The sequence below is a fragment of the Gymnogyps californianus genome, chromosome 2 (genome assembly GCF_018139145.2).
Source record: "Gymnogyps californianus isolate 813 chromosome 2, ASM1813914v2, whole genome shotgun sequence".
NCBI classification, from domain to species: Eukaryota; Metazoa; Chordata; class Aves; order Accipitriformes; family Cathartidae; genus Gymnogyps; species Gymnogyps californianus.
In genome coordinates this window covers 109984060-109999574 of record NC_059472.1, presented here as the reverse complement: position 1 = coordinate 109999574, position 15515 = coordinate 109984060, and the positions used below count along the sequence as shown (strand labels likewise).

General features: G+C 39.8%; 1 protein-coding gene across 3 annotated transcripts in view; it reads left to right on the top strand.

Moving 5' to 3' along the window:
- HECW1 (HECT, C2 and WW domain containing E3 ubiquitin protein ligase 1) overlaps positions 1 to 15515 on the top strand; it is a 300542-nt gene that overhangs the window by 83437 nt on the left and 201590 nt on the right. The gene's annotated exons all lie outside the window — the stretch shown is intronic.

Sequence of the window (15515 nt, the reverse complement as noted above, 5' to 3'; positions counted from 1 at the left end):
TGTCAGATAGTGCTTCACTGTCCCTTTGTTTGTCACAGGCTTGTTGGGACTGGAACTGGTCTTTTGTTCTGTGTTTGCACGCTGTTGGCACACATATCCTGATTTAAGGGTAGACTTGTGCTAGGGTGGCCAGCTGGTGCTCCCTGAGATGTATGCAGCAGGAGCAGCATGAGGCTGGGCTGGCTCAGACTGCTGAGTGTACCCAGCTTCATCCTCTAATGAAGTGCTGGGACCTCTGCAAAATTACTGCTTGCTCCCATCTACACCATACTCTGGAGCTGAGCCAGTCTGAGCAGCATCTTGGCTCTTTCAGGTGTTACGAGTTTTAGTTCAGTCATGTGAAGACCATGATGGATGGCTCATAAGATCAGTCTTGTACTGCAGCCATACCAGCAATAAATGGTGTGTGAGTAGTTGAATTAAATTGGCTTGTGGCATGTCTGAAGGTAAACCTCAGGTGCTATGCAGAACTAGGGCCTTAGCTCTAAGTTCAGCAAAGACTAAACTTGCTGTGCTTGCAAACTAAAAAGGTTAAACCTGGTTAGTTGAAGCAGACCATCTGGAATTGAGTTGCCCATATCCGAGCTCAAATAAACTGTTTCTCTGCTGCCTTAAGCATGGAGGCTTCTAAGCTCAGTAGTTTAGTGTGACTTTGACATTACCCTGATTTCTGCTTATGTCCTTGTTCAGAACTGCCTCATGCAGAACCTCAAAGCACATGTATCTTCTTAAAGATCAAGAAACCACACATCTGTCTGCCAAGGTCCTTTGAAGGGGCCTAGTTATGGGTGAAGTCAGGCCCTTTGCTTTCCTGCTGTTTGTGGTTTTTTTTTTAAAGCCAGTCACCTGTTCCCTCAAATTTCTAACCGTTAAACTAGAAATAGGTTTGGGTAAGAAAACTCCCTTGGACAAGAGAAATCCCTCTCAATGAATGGGAGCTACTGTGCAGCCCAAGTTCATGGCACTGGAGGAAAGAAGAGGCAAAAATAAGCCTGATTCTTACTTGAGGTCAGAGGGAGGAATCCAGGGGTTTGTTCCTACATCTTCCTCTGAGAAGAAACTGAACCCAAAAGGAATAGTTTAAGTGCTTGAGGTTGAGACCTCAAACTCATTTGTTTGGTTTAACCAAGGTTCTAGTTAAAACCCTTTTCACTGTTCCACTGTAACAAGATACATGTGATGTCTTCACCCTTTAATTTCTTTATCCTTCATCCTTTAATACTGATGTTGTGCTCAATGATGGGCTTTGTAGTTTTACTCCAGCCATGTCAGTTCTTTGCAGCCTTTACTGTTCTTCACAGAAAAAATGTGTTCTTAGAGAGCTGCTAGTGTTTTAGTGTGTGTTTGGTTTCTTAACAGATCATAGTGAGGTTAAACTCCCTTAAAAGCCAAGAAATAAATTTTAAAATAATCTTTTCATCTAAAGAGGTTAGCTAAACTGCTTAATCTAGTTTTAACCTATTGAAATGCTGTACATAGCTTGCTGCTTTAGCTCATTTGAGCTGTACATGTGATAGTCCAAGCATCTTCAGGTTGGGTTTTCTCAATTTCTGATGAGGCCTGAGAGGTCCAGACTGGATTCAGTTGGGAACCACATGACACAGGGAGGTGTGAAAATATCTAAGCTATCTGTAGGTGGGTGAATGTGGTTTGGAAGTGGTTTGTTCATGTTAGCTCCGACACAGGTGTAGGGATTTTGAGATCCACACTTCATTGCTTGGATGTAAGTATCTTTGTGTCTCACTGCACTATGTGCTTTTTACAGAGGCTGCAGATATCCCAAATCTTCAGAAAGCTTAAAAATCTCTTCCAATTTTTAGGCCACTCCATCATTTTTTGGTCATCTGTGTAAGTTAAACTTCATGTCACTACTCTTCATGTGGCACTTTGAGTATAAGACTTGGTCACTGAAGCTGCTGTCCACAGAGCAAAACTATGGAAAATAGCTGGATGCGGAATGGTAGCAGTGGCATGGCAAGACCTTGCTTTTTAAAGAAACTTTCGTGAACTACCTCAGTGTTCTGGAAGAACGTGTGGAGGCTGTGTGAATGATAGCCTTTACTGAAGGTGCTTCTGGAGACCCCAGCAGAGATCAGAATCACTCTATTTTGTGTGATTGCAGTCACAAAATAAAGCATAACTCTTTCTGAGAGTTTACTGTCTGAATGTGTGATATGCCAGACGAGTGGTGGTATCACAGAAATGCTGTGGTTATCCTAGTTTTGCAGCACAGACACTAAACTGACTGTGTGGGATGTTCTTTGGCAGAGCCAAATCCGAACCAGCTGGTTTTGAGTCCCTGCCGGTGTTATCTCCAGCCCTTCATCCTTCTCTTCACCGTGAGAACAAACCAGCTAGCCCAAAAGCCACTGGATTCTACTGGGAGCTGTAGATGGAGTTTGGAGCAGTAAACTTTGTTGATCAGGAGTCATCTATCCAGGTTTCCTGGTGGAGCAAAAGATCCACTCAATGTCAAGAAAAGGTCCAATTGTCTGGATACTGACTGGTCCTTGTTATCGTGTGTAGCCAGGCCTTCTGCAGCAATTTGGGAATTCAGTTTTACCTGCATGCGTGGACAACAGTCCGTAAATCTGCTTCAGGGCCACTGTGCTAGTGGCTGGAAGTTTCAACTCCTGCAGAAGGGAATTAAGCATTAATAAAATCTGAGAAACAACTAGATATGGTAAATTATGCAAGCTAGTGTGCTGCCACCTTGAACAGGTTTGAGGCTGAGAGAATGCTATGGGGATAATGTTTGTAGTTTTCTTCTGGAAAAGATATCTAGTGAAATGACCTAAATGGGAAGAAAAGATGATGAACACTGGAGGTGCTGCAGAGTTGAAAAACAATATCTGCTTCTCTTAATTTAATTTAATGCTGATAGAAAATACTTTTCTGTGATTCTCAGAGTGGTCTCTCAAATATAAGGGTATCCACTTTCTTCAGGTTATTGGTCCAGTGTCACACAACAAGCAGTACTTTATCACTTTCATTTAAAATGTGATGTTAGTGGCCCTGTGGTATTACAAGAGATTCCTCCCCTGTAACTTGTGATCCTGTAATGGTTGTCCCTCTGGGACTTTAGGAAAAAAACTTTCTCATTTTTGTGAACTTTGGAACTTCCAGAAACCACCACAAAAAGCAGTCAGGCCCCCACTGCTCTAACAGTCCTCAAAGGAGGTTAAGTGATTGTACTGACTGTACAAGTGATAGCAGAGATTAACATCTCCAACTCTGTATTTCTACAACTCTTACCTCTGAGGGTAAGAGGAATTGGTGTGCAGCATCTTTAGAAATGAAGTTATTGACAATTAACAGATCATCACAGTCCAAATAGCTAGTATTTCTCTTCCTTGGAGGATCTTAACCATGTCTTTCAATGTTGCGATGGGGATTAAAGGCTTAGCATAGACATATCTACTTTCTTCTCAGCATAAGGTGTGAATTTTAGAGGTGAGAAGAGGACAGAGGCTGTAAATTTTGCCACTCTGTCCTACATGGATAATGAACCACAGTTCAGCAGTTTTCTGTAATGTCCCAGCTATACCTTCTGAGTGGAGGTCCAAAGGATGTAGTCTAAGTTGGTGAGGAGGTAGGAGAGGGGAGGTGTGACTGCTGTTATAGTGCCTGTTCCTCAGATGCTTTAAAGTTGCTTTCAAAACAGCTTTTTTGATGAAGAAAGCAAGAAGGGCTATGATTACAACAAGGGGCAGAGCATGTTTCATCTATTCTTCTGGAGGCTCCTTAGAGTTGATAACAGGTCTGGGTAAATGCTGGTACGGTGTGAGGCTTAAGTTCTAGTCATCTTTTCTCACCAGCCAGCTGATCTGGCTGGCCATGGGGTGCAGAGCATGTGATCCTCTCTGGGATGGTGGGACATGGCGCAGGGGTTCCTGTTCAATGTGTGCCAGGAGCTGCTGCATTAGACGTGTTTGTCAGGGGTAACACTGAAGGTATGGTTCTCGGAGCACAGGCATAGCTTGGATGGTGACAAGCTGTGTGCATAGCGGGGAAAGAAAAACAACAAGGATGGCTACAGGAGGAGAAAAAAGCTCCATTCTCTCATATCACTTACAAAATAACTGCCTGGATCTCAACATGACTTGCTTTCAAATCCACACTTAAAACCTGGGTTTGTCTTTTTCTATTGCTATTTCTGCTGCCTCCATGATTTGTAGGAGGCACTTAAAAAAGGCTCACATTAGTGTTCTTGTATTATTTTTTTGCCCCCTGTTGTGACAGTTCCTCAAAGTAATGACTTGTCTGTGACGTTCAGAGTGACTACTTTGAGGTTTGCACAAAAATGTTTTATTGTTGTGGAAGGTGAGTTCAGTGTCTCGAGTAATACAATCAGGGAATTTCTCTCTAGTTCAGAGACTGAATTAAATTTTAGTTAGCCTTAGGCTGTCTTCTTTCAGATCTGTCCTTTAGGGCTCAATTATCAATTAAATAATTCCCCTACTCCCACTGTCTGGACCAGGAGAGCAATCTGCACCAGGTATTGCCATCTCTTCAGTGCAAAAAAATAGTGTGGGCAAAATCATTGGTCAGGTTGACAGGTGCTGTGAGGAGAAAAGAAAAAAAGCTGAACCCAAGCTGCTGTGCTGCGTTTTGACATGAAGCACAATAGAAATTGGGCAGTGTCATAAGGCACGCACTGTCTCTCTAGGCCGTAACTTGTTGGTTTGCTCATTTTATTTTTGAGGGCTTTAAATCAACCCTGAAGAAATGTAGTCCCTTGCCTTTGGATGACCCGTAAAGCTGAATCTTGGCTGCATGCCTGGGGTGGGAGCAAAGCTAAAGGTGCTTGATGCTACACACTGCAACTCCAGGCTTTGGTGATTCTGGAAGGATGCCAGATTAATAACTTTACCAGGGATGGTCTCTTAATCAGCACAGATTTACTGTGAGATACTGAGGGCTGTTTTTTGGGCGGTTTCCTGGGGCTGCTTTTTATCCACCCTGCATTGTGGGGTTAGGGTCAGCTTGCAAAGCGTCTGTTTTCTGTCTTCCTCAATGCCATTACGGTAGCAACAAAGATGAGGGTGTAACAAAAGCAAGTCTGAAGGTTTGATCGCTTCTGGTTATTCCTGTCTTTCTAACTTGGGGGTCCTGTTGCTTTGGAGTTGCTTTGCAGAACTTTGAATCTGAGATTTGTAAAATCACCAGCTTGTATTTTTACTTTTGGGCTACTACTCCTTTCCATGAGACATGCAAATCACTGCCATATGCTTTAAAGGAAAGAAGGATAGCAATGAAGCTCATCTATGTTTTATGTATGTGAGTAACTTTGTGGTGTCTGCAAGTTGTAATTTTAAGAAAAAGGAAAGCTCAGTATTTGTAACCACTGACACTTAAATTGGTGGTAGCCTAATTTTTGTAATCAGCTTTAAATACATGGTGAACTTAAGCCAAATTCATTTCTACAATTTCATTAACCTCAGAGTGGTTTCCAGGAGACGCCCTGGCCTACTTCTTTTCTTTTTGACCATTGTATCTTAATTTTTAACTTGCGTGTGGTGGTGTTTGTAAAGGAGAAATATATTCAATTTGTTTTATTCTGTGGAAAAAGGAAGTTTTCAGGAACTCTGTAGCCTCTATCTCAGAAAACAGACATGTAGAAATCCTGGTTTCATTTTACATGGGACAATTGATTTCTTTCTCTTCACCAACAGTGGCTCTTAAGCTGCCATAGGTAGAGACTGATTTAGTCAAAGGTAATTTAAGAGGCGAGCATTTAAGCCAGGAACTTTGACAAGGAGCTGCCAACCCCAAGTCCATTCTCCAGATCTGCTTGAGAAGCAAAAAAGATTTGGCACCCAGAACAGAGAAACAAAAACCCTAGTGAAAATTCAACATGAAATTAAATAAAACCAGCCCCAGATCAATACCGTATGCAAAGAGAGGAGGCTTCATGTAAAAGTCAAGTGCCTTTGTGTTGGTGCATGACAGGAGAGATGTTGGCCTGCCAGCTGCTGATGATCAGAAGGCTGTCTTCAGTCCTGAAGAGTCTGTTAAAGCTGTGTGCTTCTTGCATGTGCTTTGTGCTCATTTCATAAAAAAGCTGGTAAATGGGATACATTATTTATATGGCTTCTCTGTATCCCTATGACTCTTCGTAAGTAGACAGAATGAAGACAGTTCATTGCAGGGCATGTTTGCTCTGGCTCAGTATGGTGTTAACCATTCCTACCTGAATTGTAGTAACTTGGAGGGTAGGCCAAGGGCTGTGACATGTAATGTATTTTGTAAGATCCATTTAATCTCAAGAAGTAGTCAACCATTAAGATTTTATCAAAAAAATAAGCTATTTCCCCAATCCCAAGTGAATGATTGGTAGCTGTCAAGGAACTCGTAGGTGACTTTTCAAGGAGAGTCTGAGTTATTGGATTTCGCCAAGACAATTAGGAGGTTTCTGTATCTGAGCTGGAGTCTACCAGTAGTAGATCATTTCTCAGAGTATCTTAATTAGCTGTAATTCATAATAGCTTGTAACATATAAGGATCTGTCATGGCTTCAGTTAGCCAGTTGTGAAATACTTGATTCTCATAGGGAATATTGGGAGCTAGAATCCACTCCGTTTATTGGCACAGCAAGAGCAAGCGGGGGTGAGATGTGAAGTGATAACTGTGTGATGGCATAATTAAAGCTATACATCAGTGGTGGTTGACTACTAAGTGATCAGAAGAGATTTTGGAGTAAGCATGGGGAAACAAAACCGTTTTTCACCATTAGTGGCTTAGCACTTATGAGTAAATGACCTTATCAAAAGAAGATGAGTAAATATCTTGAAAACACTTTGTGGTTTCTTTGATTCCAAATATAAAAATACTTAGAGGATAACAAGGATTTCCACGATTTAAATGACCAGATGATTTTTTTCAAGGAGAATTGTGTTTTTGTCACACTTTATCACGTTATCTTTTGAATATATGTTGGGTGTTGACAGGGTTTCTGTTACTATGTTCAGAGGTCAGAGCTCTCATAATTCAGAGGGTAGAAATATTTCAAAAGATATGAAAGATGGCCTTAAAGCAAAGGCAGTGGATCAATGCTTAAGTGGCAAGGGGTCTATTTCTGAGTGATTGCAGAATGTCAGATTAACGTGGTGTGCAAAGGGACACTGTACTTCACTGTTTACAAAGTAAGGATAATTCATATTTCCATTTTCTGTCTTTTCTTTTTAAATTAAGCATTTTTGAGCAGTTGTTTTCTCTTCACCTGTGTTTTTGTAACTGCTGCTACAATGAGGTCCTGATCTTATCCATTGCTTCTGGTACTGCTACAGTATTCTCCTTTTGAATTAAGGAGCCCAAGGTCTTCACAGTCTGATTAAATCTGATGGGAAGCTTTTCCAATTGTCTCCACACACTTTTCATTCTTAAACCTGGTTCACATATGGGCACGTATTTCTTAAAATAAAACTACTGTTGGGGAAAATGCAAAAGTTACGTAACGAGGAAGTTTGGATACTTTTTGCCAAAAGGACTCTTTTTGATCTCTGTATGCGAAACGAATCTCTTCAAATTTCACTGCTTATACCTCTTCATAATAAATGAATGAGTAATTAAAACTGTTATTAGGAAAAAAACGTGGAGTTTTAGCCTTTGGAAAATGTAGCGCTCATTTTACTTTCTGCTAGAATGGAACATGTATAAATGTGAAGGGTCTGATTCCCTACTTCATTGCATCACTGCTAACCTGATGTAATTGCTTTGATTCCAAATCTACAGGTGGATGTAAAATTGGCATGACAAAGTAGATGAAATGGCCAGTAAATTTCAATGTATTTATGTTGCTTTTGTAATGCATTTACTGGAGAAGAAAGAATCGTAGGAACTGGATGTGTGATCTCTGTAATTATTTTATTAAAACTTTCCATTGTAAGAATGTTTTGGAAACCTTTTCTGAGACAGTGAAACCACTTTTTCCTGAAGGAGCTTTTTTGATTTGGAAGGGAGAAGGCACTTGAGGTAATAGTGTCTTTTCTTTGCTATACATCAAATTCCACTAAGGTTTGCTTGAGTGATAAACTGTTAAAATTGTTTCTTCACATACTTTTCATACCCGTTGCTCCTTCCTACAAACATTTTGGCAAGTAAATGGCTTTGCACTCAGGCATGGTCTAAGTTATTCACCTGTACAGGTGTTTGCAGGACCCAGACTAATATTTATTCCCAGGCTGAGTGCATTTGACAAGGCTCAGTAGGATGCAATCTTTAGCAACAGAGTTGTCAATCTCCAAGAATCCAAAAAATCCAAGAGTGAAAGAGGAGAATTACCTTAGGCCCAAGTATATTAAAAATAACCATCACCTAAACCTGTATATCCTTGAGAGCATCTTCTTGGCTGTGTGTTCTTCTAATGTGGGTGTTAACCTGTCTCTCCTGAAGAAACAGTTCTTGGCTGGGCTTCTTGCAGGTTTTGTTAATCTTATACAGCGTGGTTTTTAGTTGAAGTTACAGTTGCTGTTTAGATGAGAAATGCTATGCTGTCCTTTCTGCTGTTTGCAAGACAGGAATTGATTGGGGAAAGGGCATTTCTATGAATGACAAATGTCGTAAGGCTTCCTGCCTGCCCCATTCAGTCTCTTTGGATGTGCGCACCTCCTTCATCTGCCTGGCTTTCAGGTGCATCTATGCTGTGAGCTGGAAGGGGGGCAGCCAAGGCAGCTCCATGTGAGCTAGTGTGTGGTTCTGCATCCTGCCATGCAGTGTGTGAGCCCATGCACAAATCTCTTCCTCTGCAAGTTCCCCACTTGCATCTTGGTCTCTTATCTCTAATTCTTTATTGCCCATCCTAAGTGCTTAAAAACATGAGTCAAGAACAGAAGCCAAGAAATTGTCTTATGAAAAAATGAGGTTTGTGGGAAGGAAAACCTCTTTAAATTTGTCTTGTGACTTTTAGGCCTTTAGGATTGACCTTTTCCAGATTCTCTGAAAAATGAAAGCTAAAATTCACAATATAGAAAGGAAGGATTTTTGCTTGTTCATACAGCTCCAGGGTTGGGTTTTTTAAGAATACCAAATATTGTAAAAGTGGCAATTAAATCTTAGTTACTAACTCTGCTATTTATCTCCTCACCTCAAAACCCCTTGAACACCCTGAAATAGATAACAGCTATTTTTTGGCCAAATATTTACAATGCTCTTGCTCACAACTCAGATCTTTTCCTTTGTTGCCTCTGAGTAAGACCTAAAGAGCATATTTCCACTAGACTGAGAAACACCATGTTGGCTGAAAAAACTGCCAGACATAGTGTATCAATCAAGGAAAGGTGAAATGCTCAGAAGTGTTCTGTGATGGAAAAAATACATCCTTTCAATTCATTTAATGAACAGTGCCTTATCTTTTTAAGTTACTGTAAATACAGTCTCACTTCAAGCTATTCTCATGGTATGCAGTGCTTTTTAATTAAAAAAAAAATGTGTAGAGAGACATCATGTATAAGTTATGCTGACAAATAAGGATACATATATACATGCATACATGTGTGTGTACATGTTTCTATATATAAAAACATAAATCAAGGGTCATGCAACATGGTAATACAAATATTTGTTCAAATTGCAAAATGAATTACTGCTGGATTCTGTTTCCTTAAAAAGGCTGAAACGCAGAATGAATCTTCCAGCACAATTTCCCCAAATCCCCACAAGTAACAAACTCTAATATGGATTGTGTTCTTAAATGCCAGCTTGATTACAAACACATGTATAATTGCTTTGACTAGCTTCGATAGTTTTATTCATATAGTTAAGAATATGCCATAATTTGCTGAATTGAAATCGCCACGTCTCTGGTTTTGATAAGGTAATTTCCACCTCTGCTAATTGAATATAAAGGATGTCAGCACACTTCTGTCTTCTGATCACAGTGTACAGTAATGAAGGACAGTGAAAGAGGCAGGGGAAATTCCAGATTATATTTTGCTGCTTGTATGCAGAATCAGTAGCTCTGGGAAGCCTGTTTCATGAGAGGTTATTTTCAAAAACATTTCCCATACGTGCCTGTCATGTGCAAGGCCTGTTTCTACCTGAGTTATAGTCAAGAACAAATTTACTTGACTTGAATGAACACTAGTCTTTGGATTCTACTTTACAAATTAACATCTTGAATGTATGACTTAGAAAATTATTAACTTTCCAAGCACCTTTTGTGGAAGCAAATGCTCAGACTGGTAGAAGCGAGTTATTAAAAAACAAGCCTCACACCTTCCAAAATAGAGAATTCTCTTAAAAATCTCTTGTAACTTAAATACCCCCTTTCCCTTTTAAATAAAGGTGACAAAGGGAAAAATCAGTGTGGCAACAGTGTATGAAAAAATCAGTCTGTCTTTGTTTGCATAGGTCCTGTTTCCAGGGTACTCCTGTGCTAATTGCATGCTTGACGATGATTTTGCATGATTTCTATATGATCTTGTTACAAAATGCAATATTCCAGACAGTTGATCTGACACACGTTTAATCAATGTTTATTAGTTTATTTTGGAAAGGACACAAACAAAACAAACTTTATCATGAGAATTACCTGGAGAGAAATAATTCCACTTTGCTTGTTCATCAGCACAATTTGCCTAACCTCCTTTTCTTGATTTCCTTAATCAAGTTAGATCTTCCTTAGATTATGATTCATAGGTCACTTGTGGTTCACTGGGTTCGCTTGTTTGGTTATTTCACTTCAAAACTGAGAAGCCAAGTATTGGTTCCTGAGAGGAGTTTTGGGTTTTGTGCATATAAGTATGAAACTCAGATACACCTGATGGAAAACATGCTGCTTAACAGTATTCACATCCTGCTTATTATTTTTAATGGATGACTAGGCTTATATGCCACAATCTAGACTATGTATTAGTAGAAATTAAATTGTATGGGGGAAATTAACTGGGGGATTTGGAGGAAGAAAAAAAAATCAGTCAGTTGAAAAATGATAGGTTTATATTGAAGGTTTTTTTAGTTATAGAAACAGCAATGCATTTCTCAGTTAATTCCTTTTTATGCAACTAAAGAATATACTACCGTGATTTATTTTAACACCAGTCTTCAAGTTAAATCTGATCACTGGAATTCTGCTAGGGAATTACTTTGGTATCTAAATTAGTGCGTGTAAACTATGCATGCATGAGCATAAGAAATAATTTTGTGTTCATAACTGCCAATTGTACCCTCAGACAAATGTTTGCATGCGTAGTCAGCCATTTGGAATCGGGCCCAAGCTAAATTAGAATTAATACCATGGGCTAGTTCCAGGATTTAGCTCCCAAGTCTATTTATAATTATGTAATATACATTAAAACCATCCACCTCTGTAGACTGCATTCCGCAGAGGCTGTTCTAGCTGCAAACCTGTGTAGCTGCAACAATCTCATGCCATCAGGTAAACATGCACATTGGAGATAAGGGGCTGGTACATCAGGTAGAACTGTCATCGACACAAGTTTGGTGCATATGCAATGTGAGGAAACAGGCTAGGCTGTATAAGAAGCAATAGATAGGACTGCCCTGAGCACCTCTTCTTTTTCAAGCTCCTCCACTCCATGCTGTGCAAATAAGGAGAATGGACTATTTCCAGGAGACAGCCACTTCAGTTCAACCCCCCTGAGATGACAGCATGTGCTTTAAGAGTAATAACAGCTGCTAGCCATTGTGGGCCCCAGGGGATGGGATCTTGATGTGCTGCATGATATTCAACAAGTGTGCCTGATGTCTTGTGTCAAGTCAAATGGCCAGGCTTGAAGTGCAGTGCTGGAGGGAGAGGGGGAAAACCCCATCTGATTTAGAATGGATATTGCATCACATTCATACTTAGCATCTTCTGCAGCTTGGTGCCCCAGACTGTCTGGTGGACAAGGATTTGGACAGTTTTTCATCTCCTGCCCCATCCCTCCATGCTCCCTCTCTGCACAGCAACTGCTACAGGAGCTAGGCTCCTAAGAGAGCCCAGTGTAGTGCTGTCTGTCGTCCCCTGTTATCCACTAATGTTATCCATCCCTTAACGGATCCCTATTGATTGGCTGTGCTCTTGGAGGATTATGTACTGGGTCCTCCTAAGTGGTAAGGCCAGGCTGAGACTAATACAGCACCCAGTGTGGTCTCCTGTCACAGGCCACAGGAACAATCTGCAGAACCCTCTGTCTGGCCGCACCATTTGTGGTCAGACAACGATGTGGTCTCTAGAGATGGAGCTAGTCTTAGTTTTAACAAATCTGGTGATGAGGCTCAGACTAGCCTACACAAGACAGTGGGTGTAATTTCATTTTCTATTACTGGAATACAGTTCCAACCATGCCTTCAGATCCAACCATGTGCAGTTTCAGAGTTTTTAATGTCAAGAGGAAAGAGCACTCTTACTGTACCAAATAATCTTTTTAGGATAGCTAAGGAGTACCAAAAGACTAGAAGAATACACCAAAACAAGGAAATGATCATGTGTAATGAGTTGTATTAAGAGGGGATTAACTCCTTGTTTTGAATCAAAGGAATGAGAATTGTGAATCTGACTTTTATTTTTTTATCATGCACTAATTAATGTTCTTTAGGGTCAGATGACTCTGATATGAAATCTTGACATCAGATGGAATATTGATCCTTTCATCTTAGCTGCTAGCGTAACCCAAAAATGAGTGTACTGGAGGGTTTTTAATCAGATTAAGATGGTTGTTCATATGTTGTCTTCAATTACAAATAAGCCAAACAAAGTATTGTATGCCTACGGCATCCAGTAAAAATATTGTAATAGTAGTATGTTGTTTAAACTATAGACATAGTCAAATCTGTGTGGAGACAAATATTAGATGATGGCTTGTTTGTTGCCCACCATTGATTTTTTTTTTTTTTTGCGGGTAGTGGAGGGATCTCACTTTCAAGGTAACAGAACAATACTATAAATGAGTAGGATGTTTAATAGGGCTTTTAAACTTGTGTTTTTGAAATCACATCCGTGCAACTGAGGTAGAATGATTAGAGGCATAGGCTGAGGCAAGCAGAGAGAGAAGGCACTGCACCTGGACAATGAATCTTTGGAGCCTTTATAAGCACCAAGTGGAGAGAACAGGGGCATGAGCAGGGAGAAGTTGTACATGTAAGTGCATGTGCCTTTTAGGATCAAATTAGGCAGGGAACCAATGACAGAAAATACCAATATAATGATACAAGGGAGATTTCTTTAGGACAGCAATCACTGGGTACTGGAAACATGCATGCAAAACTACTTTCAAGTTCAACACTTAATATCCCTTTTTTCTTAAGGGGAACTCTTTCATCTGGAGTGGTAGTTTCACCCGACAGTGTTGTTGTTTAGGAGCAGGTAAGAATTTCTTCTCTTTCTTGTTACAGAATTCTTCTCTCTGAAAAAGATGTATTTTATTTTTTCCTGGTTTGCATGAGTTTTTTAGGTTGCTCTAAGCCTGTCATCCATGAAGAGACAGAACTGGATAGTCTTGAAATCCTCAGCTCAGCTGCGGTTGGTTCAGGGACCGAGGTGAACTTTCAGAGAACGTGTAGTCCACAGGGGCCATATGAACTATAAGTTTATAAGAAAATCTTACTGGCTTCCTCATGGTGCTGCAGGTGTTTTGTATATAGAAGTGATTTTAAGCAGGTTCAGGGAGAGCAGAAGAGGAAATCAATCAGTTCCTCTGCAAAAAAAAAATAAATTTCATTACATATTTGCTTACCTTTTTGGGTAAGACTGTCCTCTAAATTCTCAGGGTTACAGAAATGATGAAATGTAGTCAAGTAAATAACTCTTGTTTTGGAAAAGATTATACTCAGGAGTTATTTTGATTAGCCTCTTCTTAGTCCAGTAGGGGAAATAACAGTATGGAAGGCAGAGATAGAAATGTTCTCTTATTCATATCTTTGATATCTATTTTCCTGAGAGTTTTAGTCACTTAATTTCAGTTCTTAAAAGAAAAAAAAACTGTCACACTTATGGAAGTAAGACCTTGCTTTGATTTTTCTTTTTAAATTAATTTAATCTACTGCTCCTTTTTTATAGGGTAAAATTAATGGGGAAGCAAGATGTAATTAATGGGGCCAATGTTTCACCCTAGGAGTTAATAGCAAATTATAATCAACTTCAGTAGTACAGGAATTTCACCCTGTTATTTCTTAAGTCTTATTAAAAATAAAAGGACATCAATTGCAAGTAACTGTTTTTCATCCAGGTCATGTATTGAAGACCGTCTGAGATACTTCAGGAGAAGATGGAACATTGCTGGTCTGACCCTGTTTGGATGGGGATTATTTAAGTGGCCCATTTTAAAAAATGTGTTTCATCTTGCTCTTTCCATTTAGACGATGGTGCATGGCAAGCAGTGGGAAGTTAGCGGTCTAAGTAGGATATACTGGGCTTGTTGTCCCTGTGGGCAGGTTTCTATGAAGATAAGCTGGTTTTTTTCTTCTGGTGAATGTGTCCTGCTCTTCTCAATGTGTCCTTCTCAAGTCTGTCTACTTGAGAAATAGACTTGCCTTCTTCAGTGGCCTTTTATAAAGCCTAGTGTTGTCTTTTATCTGCCTGATTGATTATCCTATTTATCACTTTTACTGAGTATAAAAATCTCTTTTCCTTGTAGCCAGCTTGAAATGCTGTGAAAGTAGACTGCTGGATAAATAATTAGTGATTACTAGTATCTGGTAATCATTGTGGCTCTACATTTTATCTGTGTAAAAAAATTTCAGCTTTTCTAGATATTTAGCTTGCTTGTAACTTCAGAGATGGCACTGGTTATCTACTTTTTGGGTTCCCAAGAACATGCCTGTTGAGACTTGGTGCAGGTGCTCCCCAAGAGGTTTTATGCAGAGTGAGCTGGAGCCAACCAGTTAAGAGAAATAATGCTTCTGGTTTGAGAATTTTTTTTCCAAGGAGGAAAAAAAGATTTTCAATTTCTTCCTTTTGATAATCTTCCGTTAACAACTTGGTCTGTGAATATTGCTTTGAAGAAGTGAATGGTGCAATTCTAATACGACTCATTGAGATGCTGTTGTGTTAACCTTTGCCTGTGTGCTTATGGGAAAGCAAATAAAAGTCTAGTGTATCACAGCCTGGCCCAGAGCTTGCAATAATCCTTTTATATAGTGGATCCACCTCTCAAACATCTCTTTACCTAACTTCCATGTTTAGTAAACTGTCCAAACCCAGCATTTAATACGGTAATAAATTCATGACTTTGGTATAGATAGTGCCAGTTTGTTTTATAGCATGTGGTTATATCTGTAGTGAAAAGAGGATGAAAGTGGGGTGCAGGGTAATTCAATTGAAATAATAAGGATGCTGAGCCTCATCTGCTGCCTGCATAACAGTTAGGAGGCTTAGTGTCGTGGCAGTGTAGCCTTAAGGTTTCTGGTGGTAAAAGGGTCTGGTATTTATCATTTACAGTAGAAGCTTGTTATTGCTGGGCTTGCTGCTTGCTTTTTTCCCTTTTTTTGCCAATTAAATGTAAGCTGTAGTTTGCAGATACTGATCATTGCACTGAGCAATTGGGGGAAGATGCTGCTGGTGCTGCTAATAGATA